The sequence below is a fragment of the Neophocaena asiaeorientalis genome, unplaced genomic scaffold, assembly GCF_003031525.2.
Source record: "Neophocaena asiaeorientalis asiaeorientalis breed wild unplaced genomic scaffold, Neophocaena_asiaeorientalis_V1.1 scaffold594, whole genome shotgun sequence".
NCBI classification, from domain to species: domain Eukaryota; kingdom Metazoa; phylum Chordata; class Mammalia; order Artiodactyla; family Phocoenidae; genus Neophocaena; species Neophocaena asiaeorientalis.
Window position 1 is genome coordinate 830,569 of NW_020175066.1, and position 19,582 is coordinate 850,150.

Consider the following 19,582-nt stretch of genomic DNA (forward strand, 5'->3'; position numbering starts at 1 on the left):
GATGCATATCTAAGGAATAATTTCATTCAGCCCAGATTCTTACCTCTCCCCATACATAGAAAAGCATTAAAATCATTAACTTGCAATGTCTGTTTTTGTGATTAGCAGTTATCTTTTGATGTTCAACTACATTTTTGTTCCAGCCCAATACGCCTATGCATCCTGGCTCCTCCCTAAACTCTCTGGAGCAGCTCCTCAGAGGTATCTGAGAGGCTGTCTCCTGGCCTATAGTCCTCAGTAAAGTCCATGAATAAAACTTAACTCGAAACTTCCAGGTTGTGCATTTTTCTTCTGTCAGCACTTGGATGTGTAAATTCAAGTAGGCCTACTTGTTTTTAAGTTTATTACTGAACATTACTGAACACATCTCAATAGTAATAAGAAAAGACGACATTACCTGTGAGTGCTCTCTTCACGAGCCTTCTGCTAGGTTGCGTTTGCTCACTTCACTCTATCAGAGGGGCAGAAAAGATTTCTCCAACACTTGGCACTGCCGGCAACTCCCAGAAGAAGACTTCCAAAATCTACGGAAAGGAATTAAAAAAAAAAAAAGCCCCAGAATCATTGATACACCACAAAAAAAACCCAATCTAAATTTCTCCAGTTTTTCTCCCCCATATTTACCACCATTTGTTGTGCACTGAGTGGGTTCTCCTCAGATTGCACTTATTATTTAAAAAAAGTTATAAACAAGGGACCTCCCTGGTAGTCCAGCGGTTGAGGGTCCGCACTCCTGGTGGCAGGGGGCGTGGGCGAGTGGGGAGGTGGCAGGGTTTGACCCCTGGTCAGGGAGCTGGATCCCAGGTGCCCCAGCTAGGAGCCTGCATGCCGCAACTAAAGATCCCGCATGCTACAATGAGGATCCCGCAAGGGGCAACAAAGATCCTGCATGCCACAGCTGAGACCCAGCACAGCCAGACCAATAAATAAATAAATATATATATTTTTTATTTTTTAAGTTATATGCAAAAATCAAATCTTTACTTAGAATTCTGAATGCTAGTGAGAAATGAAAGACTCCCACTGGGTAACAGAAAGTAGAGAAGGATTCTTCTGTCCTCCAAGAGATGGTAAGTAATTATATACTTCTTTTAGAAGAGAAAAAACTGTGAAACTAAATAAATCCATATCCATGCATCAGCAGCATCATAGTATAAGGACAACAAAATATAAAATAGCAAGGAGAGGATCACAAATAACTTTCGTAACCTGCTTTTTTAAAAGTGTGATACTCCCCAAATATTCCCTGGTACCTCTGACCTATCCAAACACTGATAGTTGAAAGTTTAGTTTCTGCCATCCCATGGGTAAAGTTTACTTTGGTCTTAGACACACATTTCATATCATCAGGCCTAACTGGGAAGATAAGTTTCACAATACAAATGCATGGCGTAATCCCTACTGTACAGGTAGAAAAACATAAGCTTAAAGAAGGCTGGGAAATTATCCCACCTAAGATAAACAGTGCAGAGAAGAGGTGTCCCGGAAAGGACAGCAAAGAGACTAACCCCAAGCGGTTAGAGCATGAAAGGCAGAAGCTAATGCAGATGCTGAACAAACCCCATGAGAAGCCGCTATTCTAGATCAGAACAGGTGCAAGCTAGACACAATGACCAAGAAAAAACAATTTTTAAGAAAACAATAAATACTATACTTAGTTAAAGCATGGGAACCATTTAAATGCCCAATAACTGGGGAAGAAGAGTTAAGTAAATGTGACAAAAAGACATAATTTAGTTAACCACGATTTTGTTAGCTGTCAGAAAATTGTGAGTTTTAATAAAGTGAGAAAACGCCATTTATCACATAAAGAAGAAAGAAAAAACAGAGTACAATGTTGTAATTACATATGATCACGATCACTTACACAAAGCAAGAAACAAGAAGCAACTTGTTCTGATATAGTTAGAAGTATTTATAAGTGAAATTTCCCCAACTTTAGATGGGTTAAGGTGAGCAGTTCAAGTCAGAGTCTAGTACAACAAATAGGTCTTTTCAAAATCTCTGCGTAGCAAGGATGCACCACTCACTAACATAATAATTTTTCTGGAACAGCCCTGTATATTAAAGGATGGTTCCCTATAAGTCACTGTAAGAGGTTTTGTGTGTGTGTGTGTGTGTTTGACCTATAGATGTCTCAAAGACTTGGAATGCAATACCTTTTCTTATAACAAGTGTTTTGTGAAAGGTAAAAAAATGGAGGAAGGGACCCCAACTTGACCTAAAGCTTCAAAACTAGGCACAGTTGTAATGCCTGGGCACCAAAGAGTGCGTATGGGGCATGAGAAGCAAAGGATAACATTTGACAATCAAATAAACAAATTCTTCTTATTAAAATTTTGTCAGTACCTTCAAATCCACCCTCTTCACTCTACTCAATTATAAAGCACCTGGGGGCTTCCCTGGTGGCGCAGTGGTTGAAAGTCTGCCTGCCGATGCAGGGGACACGGGTTTGTGCCCCGGTCTGGGAAGATCCCACATGCTGCGGAGCGGCTGGGCCTGTGAGCCATGGCCGCTGAGCCTGCGCGTCCAGAGCCTGTGCTCCGCAATGGGAGAGGCCACAACAGTGAGAGGCCCGCGTACCGCAAAAAAAAAAAAAAAAATTATAAAGCACCTGGGACCTTGCAGTATAATTCATAATCAAATCTCCGGGCATTTATTCGCAAGCCGTTTTACAATGGCTTACAAGCAAGAGAATTCTACTTCTTCCATAATACCATATGAACTGTTTTATCATCGTGTCCTGGAGAGAGACAGGCTCTCCTACTGCCTCTTAAGGATTACAGATTGCTTCCAGATGCTTTTCAGGTGATTTCAAGCCTTTTCTCATTCTGTGACTCTTGAATTACGAAAGGGCATCTCTAATTCATGAGAAATACTGCTCCCACTTCAGTGTCCATTAACATACATTTTCCCCTTCCACTACATTGTAGGCACTCACACACATATGCTTTTAGTTAGGTAATAATGCCTCCCTGTGTATCAGTCAGGGCTTTACTGAGAACCACTCATATTTTACCATTGTGATTCCGCTAGCAGCCACACTTTGAGACTTCAAAGGAGGCTGAGTCCCTTGACAGTAATGCACAGAATGACATCAAAAGCAAGGTTAAACAAAACTCAAGTCAACAGAAAGGACTCTCTTAAAATTCACTGGGTCTTGGTAATTCTCTCATTATCACCTCATTTAAAAACAAAATATGTCTCCTGCTAAAATGTGGGGAAGTTGGCAGTTAACAATTCAGTCACACCCAAATCTCTGCCCAGGCAAGTGCTTTCCCCTTCTAACAAAACGCCATCTCCACACAGCAAAACCAAATCCAGCCTCAGAATCCTTCTGTGCAGTGGCTATGTCACATCCCTAAATTCAACAAAGGAACAAAATTTAAACCTCATTTCCAGATGGCATAAGTTCAGTGAATTCAGACCTCTACTGTGCTGAGTGCTTAAATCTGTTAATAGGCAAAGAGTGCACAAAAAGCACAGCAAACCGCCAAATGAACACTGTGTGTTGTGGGCAGAGAATTAATATCCACATCACAGATTTCTCTCTGTATCGACGAAATGAATGCAGAGGGGCGTTTTTACAGGAGGTGTGGATTTTTCCATAGCACTGGATTAATTGACCCGTGTTATAATCAAGTGCTTTCCTGGAGAGTAATTAACAAATCAATCAATCAACTACAAGTTTTCAAATACGTGGAGTTGATGATGAGTTAATTATTGAATAATTTCATTCTCCAAAAGAGCCGAACTGTGGCAGGTTATGTGGAAACTTGCAGAGAAGAACAAAATGTTCTACCAAGGCCCACAGTCTTCACTATTCCACTTAATATTAATAAGGGACTTCCCTGGTGGCGCAGTGGTTAAGAATCCGCCTGCCGATGCAGGGGACACAGGTTTGAGCCCTGGTCCGGGAAGATCCCACATGCCACAGAGCAACTAAGCACATGAGCCACAACTACTGAGCCCACGTGCCACAACTACTAAAGCCCACGTGCCTAAAGTGCGTGCTCTACAACGAGAAGCCCACACACCGCAAATGAAGAATAGCCCCCTCTCACTGCAACTAGAGAAAGCCCAAGCCTGCGTGTGACAACGAAGACCCAACACAGCCAAAATTAATAATTTAAAAAATAATTAATTTTTTTAAAAGAATATTAATAATAACTCAAGAGTCTTAAAATGGTTGGAATATAAACCCAGTCCCTGAATTTTACAGATGATAAAAATAAAGCACAGGGAAGCTAAGTGACTTTAGGGAAGACAGAGGTAGAACCCGTATCTTCCAACCCACGGTGATGCGATCTTCTCCACATTAAACTCACAATTCCTCAACTATCTACCCATTAAGTCTATTTCATTTCCCTCAAACAGCAAAGCTTTTAAAGCTTTGGGAAAAGTGGAACCAAATGAAGCTTCAATCTCCAGTTTCCATCCAATCAATCCCTGAGATCTTACATTAATTATATAGATTCTCTTCTTCACCCAAGAAACAGTGTAATTTGGATGACCTTGGGAAGGTCCCAACCATGAAACAAATGAGTGAGCTACAGCACATCACCGAGGAGGAAGAGCAGACAGAGACAGACTACAGGCATCTCAGAAATGAATCAAGGATACTGACTGATCAAAATAAATAACGGGGCTTCCCTGGTGGCACAGTGGTTGAGAGTCCACCTGCCAATGCAGGGGACGCGGGTTCGTGCCCCGGTCTGGGAAGATCCTACATGCCGCGGAACGGCTGGGCCCGTGAGCCATGGCCGCTGAGCCTGTGCGTCCGGAGCCTGTGCTCCGCAACGGGAGAGGCCACAACAGAGAGAGGCCCGTGTTAAAAAAAAAAAAAAAAAAAATGAATAACGAAGATTAACAAAATCAAAATCTAAGTATTAAGTGATATTTCCCAATGTAACAACTATTCCTAAGATGTTTCTTAAAGAAAAAAAATGTAGTGGTCATTGTTTAAGGTTGTGTAATCAAGCAGATTTGGAAAATGCGACATTCTAAAATATCCCTCTTGAACATTCACAAAGCGCATCATGCGTATAAAGGCTCGAAGAAGGCCTACAGGAAAGAAGCCCACTTAGTTTTGTTTAATATATACAACGTTTCCCAATCTTATTTGACATCTTTTGTTTGCAGAACTGTACTGACATCCTCCAAGAAGCATCCTTCAGGAAGCACATATAGCATTTTTGATGAACAACATGGCACCCATTAAGCAGCATTTATAATGAGATTGGCTTCCTCTTCCAGACCCAACTGTTAAAAATCAACTCTTGGGACTTCCCTGGTGGTCCAGTTGTAAAGAATCTGCCTTGCAATGCAGGGGACACAGGGTTAGATCCCTGGTCAGAGAACTAAGATCCCACATGCCACAGGGCAACTAAACCCGTTCACCACAACTACTAAGCTCATGCACCTCAACTAGAGCCTGCGTGCTGTAAACTAGAGAGCCCACATGCCCTGGAGCCTGTATCCCACAAATAGAGAAGAGAAAACCCACACGCCACAACTAGAGAGAAACCTGCTCACCACAACGAAAGATCCCGCAACGCAACGAAGATCCCGCGTACTGCAACTAAGACCCGACACAGCCTAAAAAACAAATAAATAATAAATCTTAAAAAAAAAAAATCAACTCTTGAGGTAAAGGACCCCTGAGATTACAATGAAAATAACAACCACCACCACCAAGTAATAAGTGCTAAGTGCAAGGCACTGTGCTAACTACAATTTTTTTTTTGAGAAGGGGTAGGATGTATTCAAATTCAAATTATACTCCCCAGAACCTGTATCTATTCATAAACAAGAAAACATTTTTTAACAAATAAACATATCATATACACTGTTCTGTACCTTGCATTTTTCACCAAACAACATATATTGGCAATGTTTCCAAAATGATACATAAAGAGATTCACTGGTCTCTTTTTATGACTGCACAGTTTTCTCATGTACACCAGTACAGTAACACAATGTACTAATTCAGTCTCCCATGGATGAACATTCATAGTATATATGAATGTATGTATATCTAGAGGAATGTACTCAATATTTGTACTTAGGATAAATTTCTAGAACTGGAGTTCCTAGTCAAAGGATATCAGATTTTTCATAACACAGATTTTGCCAAACTGCCCACTAAAGAGACTATTGTTTTGCACTCATTATCTCTACAGAGTAGGTTATAGAACTTCTTAATCTTTGCCCATCTAATAGTGATGAACGGTACCTCGGTTTAGTTCTAATGTGACTATCTCTTATAATGAGCAGAGTTAAGCACCTTCTTCATATGTTTAAAAGACACTGTTCTCTCTCTTTCTGTAGACTATATCCTTTGTCCACTTTTCTACTGGGTTGTTGGACTTTTTCTTATATATCTGTAGAAGCTCTTCATTAGGGAAATCAGTCCCTTTGTGATATGAGAAGCGAAATTTTTTCCCCATTTTCTTGTTCTTTGTCTTCCCTTATGCAGGATTTTTTCTGTTAGTTTTTTAATGTAATCAAGTTTATCAATCTCTTACGGCTTCTCTCTTTTCTGTCTTACTTAGAAAGGCCATATACACTCAAAGATTATAAAATAACTTTCCCATGTTTTCTTCTATAATATACTTTATTTTTAAAATTTCTGTTTAATATAGATCAATTTTGGCTTAACACTTAAGATATTGCTCTAAATAGCTTTTTCTTTCCCCCGTCCAGATGGCCACCCGGTTATCCCACCACTGTTTACTAAACACAGCATCTTTCTCCAATTAACTTGATATTTGGTAACACAAATGTTTCAATTATTGTAGCCTTATAGTATGTTTTAATCTCTTTTTCAGAATTGGCCTACCTATTCATACTTACTTATTTTTCCATGTGAGCATAGAATAAGGTTGTTTAGCTCCCCCAAAGTCCTGTTGTTATTTTTATTGGAATTACATTAAACATACACATTAATTTAAGGAGAACTGGCATCTTTATATCCAAGAATACGACAGGCCTTTTCATATCTTTTTTGTATCCCTCAGGAGCATTTTTAAACTCCTTCACACACATCATACATATTTTTTAAGTTTATTCTTAGGTATTTTATCCTTTTTATGGTAACTTTTTTCTTCCACTACATTCAAACTAGTTGTTAGTATATATGAAAGCTATGAATGCTGACATATTACTTTGGTATCCAGGCACATTTATAAATTATCTTATAAATTGTCTTATTTTTTATAATTAGTTTTTCACTTGATTCTCTTGGGTATTCTAGTCATATATTCCTATCATTTATTTGGAAATGATAGGAATATATGACTAGTTTTTATACCTTTATAACTTTATTTTCTTTCTGTTGTCCACCTACATTAACTTGTGATTCCAAAACACCATTAATAAAGAGTGAAAATAGTGGACATCCTTATTTTGTTTCTGGCTTTAATGGTCTCAAATTTCCTATTAAGCCTGAGATGGTTTTTAGATTGAGAAAGACATATTTTACTAAGAATACTTTCCCACTATATTTTGATGGTTTTTTAAAAAAATCAATAATGATATTGAATTTTATCAGATGTCTTTTCTATAAAAATGATCATATGATTTTTTCTATTTACATTTAACAAGATGATGAATATCTTTAATAAATTTCATACTACTGAACCCTCCTGCATTCCTAAAACAATCCTCACTTGTTATGGTGTATTATTCTTTTAATGTGTACAAAGCACACAAACGTCATCTCACTCCATCCTCTAAGCAGCCCCGCAAGGTATGTTTTGGCACCATGGCCGCACGGGCCCTCACCCACTGTTCTCCCGCTCTCCTCACTGCTCCTCCTCCAGGACTGTGCCGCTCCTGCCAGACCTGCTGTTCCCGGAGATCCTCCATCCCCAGATAGCCTCCTCTATCCTTCCTCTCTCCATGTACGCCTCTGCCGACACAGCACCTCCACACAAAGGCCCTCCCTGTCTACTGTCTACCCCATGTAAAACAGACAGGAAACACCTACCGATCTTGTCACTCATTCCCTGACCCTGTTCTATTTCTGTTTGTAGCAACTGTCACCATCTAGCATATATTATATTTCACTTCTATTAATTTACATTCCATCTCCCCCAGTAGAATGTAAGCTCCATTAACAGAAGGAGTTTTATCTCCATTAAGAGCAGGAGTTTCATCTGCTAGGCCTGGCACACAGAAACTACTTAATATTTGTTGAATGAGGGAATGAACAAATGAATAAATGAATGAACACCCATTTTATAGACAAGAAAGCTGAAGCTTAAAGAGATGAAGTAAAATCATTCACTGGCAGAGCTGGGACTGAAACCCAAGTCAAACTTCCAATTCCCTACCCCTAACCCTTAAAACAAATGACAAGTGATTTTAGGACACAGAAAATGCTCATATATCTTATGAATACGAAAGTGCAAGTTAGTGACTCCATTGAAAGTAGATGTCCCTTTACAAGGTAAGCAAAAGAATCAGAAGATGGCGCCCATAGACTGGCTTTGGAGCCCAAAGAGATAATCTCCAACCCTACACTTGTCCAACACAGTCACCGCTAGCCATGCATGGTTACTGGAACTTGGGATGTGGTGTCAGCGACTACGGAACTGAAAGTTTAATTTTATTTCATTTTAATTAATTTAAATCTACAAAAGTGGGAACCTACTTTTTCTTTCTTTTTCTTTTCATGGCAGTAGTATTTTTAATAGTACAAAATACAAAACAACCCAAATAACCATCAGCGGTAGAATGGATAAATAATGGTATATTTATACAATGGAACACCCTACAGCAATGAAGATGAATGACCTACAACTACATTCAACAATTCCCTTGATTCTCACTAACATAATGTGGGGGGGGAAAAGCCATAAAAGATTATGGTGAATCTAATTTTTTTTAATTTTTGAATTTTATTTTATTTTTTTATACAGCAGGTCCTTATTAGTCATCCATTTTATACACATCAGTGTATACATGTCAATCCCAATCACCCAATTCATCACACCACCATCCCCAACCCCCGCCGCTTTCCCCCCTTGGTGTCCATACATTTGTTCTCTACATCTGTGTCTCAATTTCTGCCCGGCAAACCAGTTCATCTGTACCATTTTTCTCAGTTCCACATACATGCATTAATATAAAACATTTGTTTTTCTCTTTCTGACTTACTTCACTCTGTAGGAAGTCTCTAGATTCATCCATGTCTACAAATGACCCAATTTCGTTACTTTTTATGGCTGAGTAATATTCCACTATATATATGTGCCACATCTTCTTTACCCATTCGTCTGTAGATGGGCATGTAGGTTGCCTTCATGACCTGGCTATTGTAAATAGTGCTGCAATGAACATTGGAGTGCCTGTGTCTTTTTGAATTATGGTTTTCTCTGGCTATATGCCCAGTAGGGATTGCTGGGTCATATGGTAATTCTATTCTTAGTTTTGTAAGGAATTGAGATACTCTTCTCCATAGTGGCTATATCAATTTACATTCCCACCAACAGTGCAAGAGGGTTCCCTTTTCTCCACACCCTCTCCAGTATTTGTTGTTTGTAGATTTTCTGATGATGCCCATTTGAACTGGTGTGAGGTGATACCTCATTGTAGTTTAGATTTGCATTTCGCTAATAATTAGTGATGTTGAGCAGCTTTTCAAGTGCTTCTTAGCCATCTGTATATCTTCTTTGGAGAAATGTCTATTTATGCCTTCTGCCCATTTTTGGACTGGATTCTTTGGCTATTTAATATTGAGCTGCATGAGCTATTTATATATTTTGGAGATTAATCCTTTGTCTGTTAATTCATTTGCAAATATTTTCTCTCAAACTGAGGGTTGAATTTTTTCTTCTTTGTAGTTTCCTTTGCTTTGCTTTGCAAAGGCTTTTAAGTTTCATTAGGTCTCATTTGTTTATTTTTGTTTTTATTTCCATTACTCTAGGAGGTGGGTCAAAAAGATCTTTCTGTGATTTATGTCAAAGAGTGTTCTTCCTATATTTTCCTCTAAGAGTTGTATAGTGTCCGGTATTACATTTAGGTTTCAAATCCATTTGGAGATTATTTTTATGTATGGTGTGAAGGAGTATTCTAATTTCATTCTTTTACATGTAGCTGTCCAGTTTTCCCAGCACCACTTATTGAAGAGACTGTCTTCTCTCCACTGTATATTCTTGCGTCCGTTGTCATAGATCAGTTGACCATAGGTGTGTGGGTTTATCTCTGGGCTTTCTATCTTGTTCCATTGATCTATGTTTCTGTTTTTGTGCCAGTACCATATTGTCTTCATTACTGTAGTTTTGTAGTATAGTCTGAAGTCAGGGAGTCTGATTCCTACAGCTCCGCTTTATGCCCTCAACACTGCTTTGGCTATTCGGGGTCTTTTGTGTCTCCATACAAATTTTAAGATTTTTTGTTCTAGTTCCGTAAAAAATGGCATTGGTAATTAGATAGGGATTGCAATGAATCAGTACATTGCTTTCGGTAGTAGAGCCATTTTCACAATATTGATTCTTCCAATCCAAGAACATGGTATATATTTCCATCTCTTGGTATCATCTTTAATTTCTTTCATCAGTGTCTTACAATTTTCTGCATACAGGTCTTTTGTCTCCCTAGGTAGGTTGATTCCTAGGTATTTTATTCTTTTTGTTACAATGGTAAATGGGAGTGTTTCCTTAATTTCTCTTTCAGATTTTTATCATTAGTCTATAGGAATGCAAGAGATTTCTGTGCATTAATTTTGTATCCTGCATTTTACCAAATTCATTGATTACCTCTCGTAGTTTTCTGGTGGCATCTTTTGGATTCTCTATGTACAGTATCACATCATCTGCAAACAGTGACAGTTTTACTTCTTCTATTACAATTTGTATTCCTTTTATTTCTTTTTCTTCTCTAATTGCCATGGATAGGACTTCCAAAAGTATGTTGAATAATAGCGGTGAGAGTCAACATCCTTGTCTCATTCCTGATCTTAGAGGAAAAGCTTTCAGTTTCTCACCATTGAGAATGATGTTTGCTGTGGGTTTGTCGTATATGTATGGCCTTTGTCATGTTGAGGTAGGTTCCCTCTATGCCCACTTTCTGGAGAGATTTTATCATAAATGGGTGTTGAATTTTGTCAAAAGCTTTTTCTGCATCTATTGAGATGATCATATGGTTTTTATTCTTCAGTTTGTTAATATGTTGTATCACATTGATTGATTTGCGTATATTGAAGAATCCTTGCATCCTTTGGATAAATCCCACTTGATCGTGGTGTATGATCCTTTAAATATGTTGTTGGGTTCTATTTGCTAGTATTTTGTTGAGGATTTTTGCATCTATATTCATCAGTGATATTGGCCCGTAATTTTCTTCTTTGTAGTATCTTTGGCTTTGGTATCAGGGTGATGGTGTCTTCATAGAATGAGTTTAGGAGTGTTCCTTCCTCTGCAATTTTTTGGAAGAGTTTGAGAAGGATGGGTCTTAGCTCTTCTCTACATGTTTGATAGAATTCACTTGTGAAGCCACCTGGTTCTGGACTTTTGTTTGTTGGAAGATTTTTAATCACAGTTTCAATGTCATTACTTGTGATTGGTCTGTTCATATTTTCTATTTCTTCCTTGTTCTGTCTTGGGAGGTTATGTCTTTCTAAGAATTTGTCCATTTCTTCCAGGTTGTTCATTTTATTGGCATAGAGTTGCTTGTAGTAGTCTCTTAGGATGCTTTGTATTTCTGTGGTGTCTGTTGTAACTTCTCCTTTTTCATTTCTAATGTTATTGATTGAGTCCTCTCACTCTTTTTCCTGATGAGTCTGGCTAACGGTTTATCAATTTTGTTTATCTTCTCAAAGAACCAGCTTTTAGTTTTATTGATCTTTGCTATTGTTTTCCTTGTTTCTATTTCATTTATTTCTGCTCTGATCTTTATGATTTCTTTCCTTCTGCTAACTTTGGGTTTTGTTTTTTCTTCTTTCTCTAGTTCCTTTAGGTGTAAGGTTAGATTGTTTATTTAAAATTTTTCTTGTTTCATAAGGTAGGCTTGTATTGCTATAAACCTCCCTCTTAGAACTGCTTTTGCTGCATCCCATAGGTTTTGGATTGTCGTGTTTTCATTGTCATTTGTCTCTAGGTATTTCTTGATTTCCTCTTTGATTTCTTCAGTGATCTCTTGGTTACTTAGTAACATATTGTTTAGCCTCCATTTGTTTGTGTTTTTAATGTTTTTTCCCTGTAACTGATTTCTAATCTCATAGCATTGTGGTCAAAAAAGATACTTGATATGATTTCAAATTTCTTAAATTTCCTGAGGCTTGATTTGTGACTGAAGATGTGATCTATCCTGGAGAATGTTCTGTGCACACTTGAGAAGAAAAGTGTAATCTGCTGTTTTCGGATGGAATGTCCTATAGATATCAATTAAATCTATCTAGTCTATTGTGTCATTTAAAGCTTGTGTTTCCTTATTAATTTTCTATTTGGATGATCTGCCCATTGGTGTAAGTGAGGTGTTAAATTCCCCCGCTATTACTGTGTTACTGTCGATTTCCTCTTTTACAGCTGTTAGCAGTTGCCTTATGTATTCAGGAGGCCCTATGTTGGGTGCATATATATTTCTAATTGTTATATCTTCTTCTTGGATTGATCCCTTGATCATTATGTAGTTTTCTTCCTTGTCTATTGTGACATTCATTACTTTAAAGTCTACTTTATCTGATATGAGTATTGCTACTCCAGCTTTCTTTTGATTTCCATTTGCATGGAATATCTTTTTCCATCCCCTCACTCTCAGTCTGTATGTGTTCCTATGTCTGAATGGGTCTCTTGTAGACAGCATATATATGGGTCTTGTTTTTGTATCCATTCAGCAAGCCTGTGTCTTTTGGCTGGAGCATTTAATCCATTCACATTTAAGGTAATTATCGATATGTATGCTCCTGTGACCATTTTCTTAATTGTTTTGCATTTGTTTTTGTAGGTCCTTTTTTTCACTTGTGTTTCCCACTTAGAGAAGTTCCTTTAACATTTGTTGTAAAGCTGGTTGGGTGGTGCTGAATTCTCTTAGCTTTTGCTTGTCTGTAAAGGTTTTCATTTCTCCATAGAATCTGAATGAGATCCTCGCCGAGTAATCTTGGTTGTAGGTTCCTCCCTTTCATCATTTTAAATATGTCATGCCACTCCCTTCTGGCATATAGAGTTTCTGCTGAGAAATCAGCTGTTAACCTTATGGGAGTTCCCTTGTACGCTGTCTGTCAAAAGTTTTTCCCTTGCTGCTTTCAATAATATTTCTTTGTCCTTAATTTTTGCCAAGTTGATTACTATGTGTTTCTCCTTGCATTTATCCTGTATGGAACTTGCTGCGCTTCCTGAACTTGGGTGGCTATTTCCTTTCCCATGTTAGGGAAGTTTTCAACTATAATCTCTTCAAATATTTTCTCGGGTCCTTTCTCTCTCTCTTCTCCTTCTGGGACCACTATCATGTGAATGTTGTTACGTTTAATGCTGTCCCAGAGGGCTCTTAGGCTGTCTTCATTTCTTTTCATTCTTTTTTCTTTCTTCTGCTCCACAACAGTGAATTTCACCATTCTGTCTTCCAGGTCACTTATCCGTTCTTCTGCCTCAGTTATTCTGCTATTGGTTCCTTCTAGTGTAGTCTTCATTTCAGTTGTTGTATTGTTGTTTATCTCTGTTTGTTTTTTCTTTAATTCTTCTAGGTCTTTGTTAAACATTTCTTGCATCTTCTTGATCTTTGCCTCCATTCTTTTTCCGAGGTCCTGGATCAACTTCATTATCATTATTCTGAATTCTTTTTCTGGATGGTTGCCTAACCCCGCTACATTTAGTTGTTTTTCTAGGGTTTTATCTTGTTCCTTCATCTGGGACATAGACCTCTGCCTTTTCATCTTGTCTATCTTTCTGTGAATGTGGTTTTTGTTCCACAGGCTGCAGGATTGTAGTTCTTCTTGTTACTGCTATCTGCCCTCTGGTGAATGAGGCTGTCTAAGAGGCTTGAGCAATTTTCTTGATGGGAGGGACTGGTAGTGGGTAGAGCTGACTGTTGCTCTGGTGGGAAGAGCTCAGTAAAACTTTAATCCGCTTGCCTGCTGATGGGTGGGGCTGGGTTCCCTCCCTGTTGGTTGTTTGGCCTGAGTCGACCCAACACTGGAGCCAACCTGGGCTCTTTGGTGGGGCTAATGGTGGACTCTCGGAGGGCTCACGCGAAGGAGTACTTCCCAGAACTTCCTCTGCCAGTTTCCTCTTCCTCACGGTGAGACACAGCCACCCCTGCCTCCGCAGGAGACCCTCCAACACTAGCAGGTCACTGCTCCTTCCCCTGGGCCCCAGTGCACACACTACTCTGTGCGTGCCCTCCAAGAGTGGAGTTCTCTGTTTCCCCCAGTCCTGTCAAAGTCCTGCAATCAATTCCCGCTAGCCTTCAAAGTCTGATTCTCTAGGAATTCCTCCTCCCATTGTCAGACCCCCAGGTTGGGAAGCCTGATGTGGGGCTCAGAACCTTCACTCCAGTGGGTAGACTTCTGTGGTATAACTGTCCTCCAGTCTGTGAGTCACCCATCCACCCAGCAGTTATGGGATTTGATTTTACTGTGATTGTGCCCCTCCTACCGTCACACTGTGGCTTCTCCTTTGTCTTTGGATGTGGGGTGTCCTTTTTGGTGTGTTCCAGTGTCCTCCTGTCGATGACTGTTCAGCAGTTAGCCGTGACCCCGGTGCTCTCACAAGAGGGAGTGACAGCACGTCCTTCTACTCCGCCATCTTGAACCATTCTCTCTACTTTTTCAACTGTACATTTTATGCAACCTCAACAGAGATCAAGCATTTCTGGTGAAAAGTGGGCATCCACGTGGAGAGGTGCTGTAAACATAAAATCCTCACCAGAGTTCGAAGACTGAGTACAAAAAGAGAATGTAAAAGATCTCATTAATAGTATGTTCATATTGAACATTTTGGATAGACTCGGTTAAATAAAATACATTATTAAAATTTTTTTAAAAGAAGAAGATGGCCTCCAAAGAATTCCCTGGAAAATATAGGCATTATATTAAGGCAGGTCTCCTCTCTCAATACTCATTAGCCTACAGCAAGCATCATGAAGCTCTAACCTTCATCCACATGTGTCCTTGGGTATCCAGAAGATAAAACTGGATGCTTCGGGCTTGTCTGGTGGCGCAGTGGTTGAGAGTCCGCCTGCCGATGCAGGGGACACGGGTTCGTGCCCCAGTCCGGGAAGATCCCACATGCCGCGGAGCACCTGGGTCCATGAGCCATGGCCACTGAGCCCGCGCATCTGGAGCCTGTGCTCCGCAATGGGAGAGGCCACAACAGTGAGAGGCCCACGTACAGCAAAAAAAAAAACAAACAAACAAACAAAAAAAAAACTGGATGCTTCAAGGCCAAATGGCCATTAAACATGTATTTACTACCAGTTCTGGCAGACACAAGTACTAGAAGCAAACTCCCCCAGGGACTAGCCATATTATGGCCAGTATGGCCACCAGGGACCTGGCTTTGAAAAATTATTTGCTTCTTCAATGCCTAAGGCTCTTTTCTGGTTTCAAAAGGGCCATTTACAATTACATATTCTTCACAGCCTTTCCCTCTTCTATCATTGGGATACTTTCCTGAACCAACTATAGGCTAAAAACAAAATTTCACAAATCGTTTCTAACATTAAACAGTACCTTTAACTTTTCTTCAAAATTCAATCAAACCCTGTATTTTATAACTGTGGGGCTGATCCAGCTTTGCAATGTGGCACATTTAATTCCATCAGTATAAAATATAATGAGCAAAGATCTGAGCTAGTGAGGCATAACTAAATGTTCTGAACGTGTGAACTGAAAAAGCAAGGCTCATTTATATTATTTCTAAATAGTAAATAAAATCACTTTCCAACATTTCACTATCAAATTACAGTAATTTTTCTACCAGCACACACTTGAGGAATGCCACAAAAGGACTTTTCTAACAGTTCGTTTTATTGCTGCTCATACCTTCTAAATATTTCTCTGCTGGCTTCTATTCAAAGGTAAATGGAAGGCAGTAAAATTTATGGAAAATGTATTCAACTGTTTAAAATACATCAACCAAAAGAAAAAAGATTTTAAGGCTGTATTATGAGTTGTGAAATTATATCTCCTTTGCTTAGTCTCTGATTTCAATTGACAGGTAACAAAACTGACAAACCAGTCAAGTCCCCAGTCCCCTCCTATACAGAGCCCAACCCTCCCATCTCAACCTCTCACCTTGGTCAAGGCCAGGGTAAACACCTGTCCTTCACATTTTTACACAACGTGACTTTGTATGCCACAAATACAAGCTCTCACACCAGGCAGGAAGCAAATTCCAGTGCAGGAACAAATTCCCACTCTTTTAAACCATCTGTTGACAGTTCCCTTGACTTTCTCAGCTGTCAAGATAGTGAAGGGAGGAAAAGGACCTTTCTGTATAACTGTAAAGTGTAACCAGATAAGTGTGCCCTAAGCAATTCACACATAGAAAGGTAAAATAAAACTCTGGTGAAGGTTTAAAATTTAGCTATAAAAATTATATTATAGGTCGAGAACAAGGTGGCTGAGGAGAAGGACGTGTTCTCACTCCCTCTTGCAGGGACACCAGAATCACAACTAGCTGCTGGACAACCATCGACAGGAAGACACTGGAACTCACCAAAAAAGATATCCCACATCCAAAGAGAGAAGCCACAATGAGACAGGAGGAGCGGTGCAATCACAGTAAAATTAAATCTCATAACTGGTGGGTGGGTGACTCACAGACTGGCGAACACTTATACCACAGAAGTCTACCCTATGGAGTGGAGGTTCTGAGCCCCACGTCAGGCTTTGCAACCTGGGGGTCCGGCAACGGGAGGAGGAATTCCTAGAGAATCAGATTTTGAAGCCTACTGGGAGTTGATTGCTGGACTTCGACAGGACTGGAGGAAACAGAGACTCCACTCTTGGAGGGCACACGCAAACTAGTGTGCCCATAGGGACCCAGGGGAAGGAGGAGTGACCCCGGGGGAGACTGAACCAGACCTACCTACTAGTGTTGGAGGGTCTCCTGCAGAGGCGGGGGGTGGCTCTGTTTCACCATGGGGACAAGGACACTGGCAGCAGAAGTTCTGGGAAGTACTCCTTGGCCTGAGCCCTCCCACGGTCTGTCATTAGCCCCACCAAAGAGCCCAGGTAGGTTCCAGTGTTGGGTTGCCTCAGGCCAAACAACCAACAGGGAGGGAACCCAGCCCCACCCATCAACAGTCAAGTGGATTAATGTTTTACTGAGCTCTGCCCACCACAGCAACAGCCAGCTCTACCCACCACCAGTCCCTCCCATCAAACCTCTTAGATAGCCTCATCCACCAGAGTGCAAACAGCAGAAGCAAGAAGAGCTACAATCCTGCAGCCTGTGGAACAAAAACCACATTCACAGAAAGATAGGCAAGATGAAAAGGCAGAGGACAATGTACCAGATGAAGGAACAAGATAAAACCCCAGAAAAACAACTAAATGAAGTGGAGATAGGCAACCTTCCAGAAAAAGAATCCAGAATAACGATAGTGAAGATGATCCAGGACCTCGGAAAAAGAATGGAGGCAAAGATCAAGAAGATGCAAGAAATGTTTAACAAAGACCTAGAAGAATTAAAGAACAAACAAACAGAGATGAACAATACAATAACTGAAATGAAAACTACGCTAGAAGGAACCAATAGCAGAATAACTGAGGCAGAAGAATGGATAAGCGACTGGGAAGACAGAATGGTAGAATTCACTGCTGCGCAACAGACTGAAGAAAAAAGAATGAAAAGAAATGAAGACAGCCTAGGAGACCTCTGGGACAGCATTAAACGCAACAACATTCATACTATAGGGGTTCCAGAAGGAGATGAGAGAGAGAAAGGACCTGAGAAAATATTTGAAGAGATTATAGTCAAACACTTCCCTAACATGGGAAAGGAAATAGCCACCCAAGTTCAGGAAGCGCAGCAAGTCCCATACAGGATAAACGCAAGGAGAAACACAACGAGACTCACAGTAATCAAATTGGCAAAAATTAAAGGCAAAGAAAAATTACTGAAAGCAGCAAGGGAAAAATGACAAATAACATACAAGGGAACTCCCATAAGGTTAACAGCTGATTTCTCAGCAGAAACTCTACAAGCCAGAAGGGGGTGGCATGATATACTTAAAGTGATGAAAGGGAAGAACCTACAACAAAGATTACTCTACCTGGCAGGGATCTCATTCAGACTCTATGGAGAAATGAAAACCTTTACAGACAAGCAAAAGCTAAGAGAATTCAGCACCACCCAACCAGCTTTACAACAAATGCTAAAGGAACTTCTCTAAGTGGGAAACACAAGTGAAAAAAAGGACCTACAAAAACAAATGCAAAACAATTAAGAAAATGGTCACAGGAGCATACATATCGATAATTACCTTAAATGTGAATGGATTATATGCTCCAGCCAAAAGACACAGGCTTGCTGAACGGATACAAAAATAAGACCCATATATATGCTGTCTACAAGAGACCCACTTCAGACATAGGAACACATACAGACTGAGAGTGAGGGGATGGAAAAAGATATCCCATGTAAATGGAAATCAAAAGAACGCTGGAGTACCAATACTCATATCAGATAAAACAGACGTTAAAATAAAGCTTACAAGATAAAAGGAAAGACACTACATGATGATCAAGGGAGCAATCAAAGAAGAATACATAACAATTAGAAATATATATGCACCCAACATAGCAGCACTTCAATACATAATAAGGCAATGTGCTAACAGCAATAAAAGAGGAAATCGACAGTAACACAATAATAGTGGGGGACTTTAACACCTCACTTACACCAATGGACAGATCATTCAAAATGAAAATAAATAAGGAAGAAGAAGATTTAAATGACACAATACACCAGATAAATTTCATTGTTATTTATAGGACGTTCCATCCTAAAAGAGCAGATTACACTTTCTTCTCAAGTGTACACAGAACATTCTCCAGGACAGATCACGTCTTCGCTCACAATCAAGCCTCATTAAATTTAAGAAAATCGAAATCATATCAAGCATCTTTTTGAGCCACAACACTATGAGATTAGAAATGAATCACAGGGAAAAAAACGTAAAAAACACAAACACATGGAGGCTAAACAATACGTTACTAAGTAACCAAGAGATCACTGAAGAAATCAAAGAGGAAATCAAAAAATACCTAGAGACAAATGACATGAAAACACGACGATCCAAAACCTATGGGATGCAGCAAAAACAGTTCTAAGAGGGAGGTTTATAGCAATACAAGCCTACCTCAAAAAACAAGAAAAACCTCAAATAAACAATCTAACCTTACACCTAAAGGAACTAGAGAAAGAAGAAAAAGCAAAACCCAAAGTTAGCAGAAGGAAAGAAATCATAAAGATCAGAGCAGAAATAAATGAAATAGAAACAAAGAAAACAATAGCAAAGATCAATAAAACTAAAAGCTGGTTCTTTGAGAAGATAAACAAAATTGATAAACCATAGCCAGACTCATCAAGAAAAAGAGTGAGAGGACTCAATCAATAACATTAGAAATGAAAAA

The 19,582-nt window shown here is 39.5% G+C and overlaps 1 protein-coding gene across 2 annotated transcripts in view; it reads right to left on the minus strand.

Annotated features, from left to right (window-relative positions):
* The window catches only part of FHIP1A (FHF complex subunit HOOK interacting protein 1A), a 263,508-nt gene that overhangs the window by 186,645 nt on the left and 57,281 nt on the right, over positions 1-19,582 (minus strand). For both annotated transcript variants that reach the window (XM_024764045.1, XM_024764044.1), the window contains exon 2: positions 398-524. The gene's annotated coding sequence lies outside the window, so the exon portion shown is untranslated. The remainder of the gene's footprint in view (positions 1-397; positions 525-19,582) is intronic.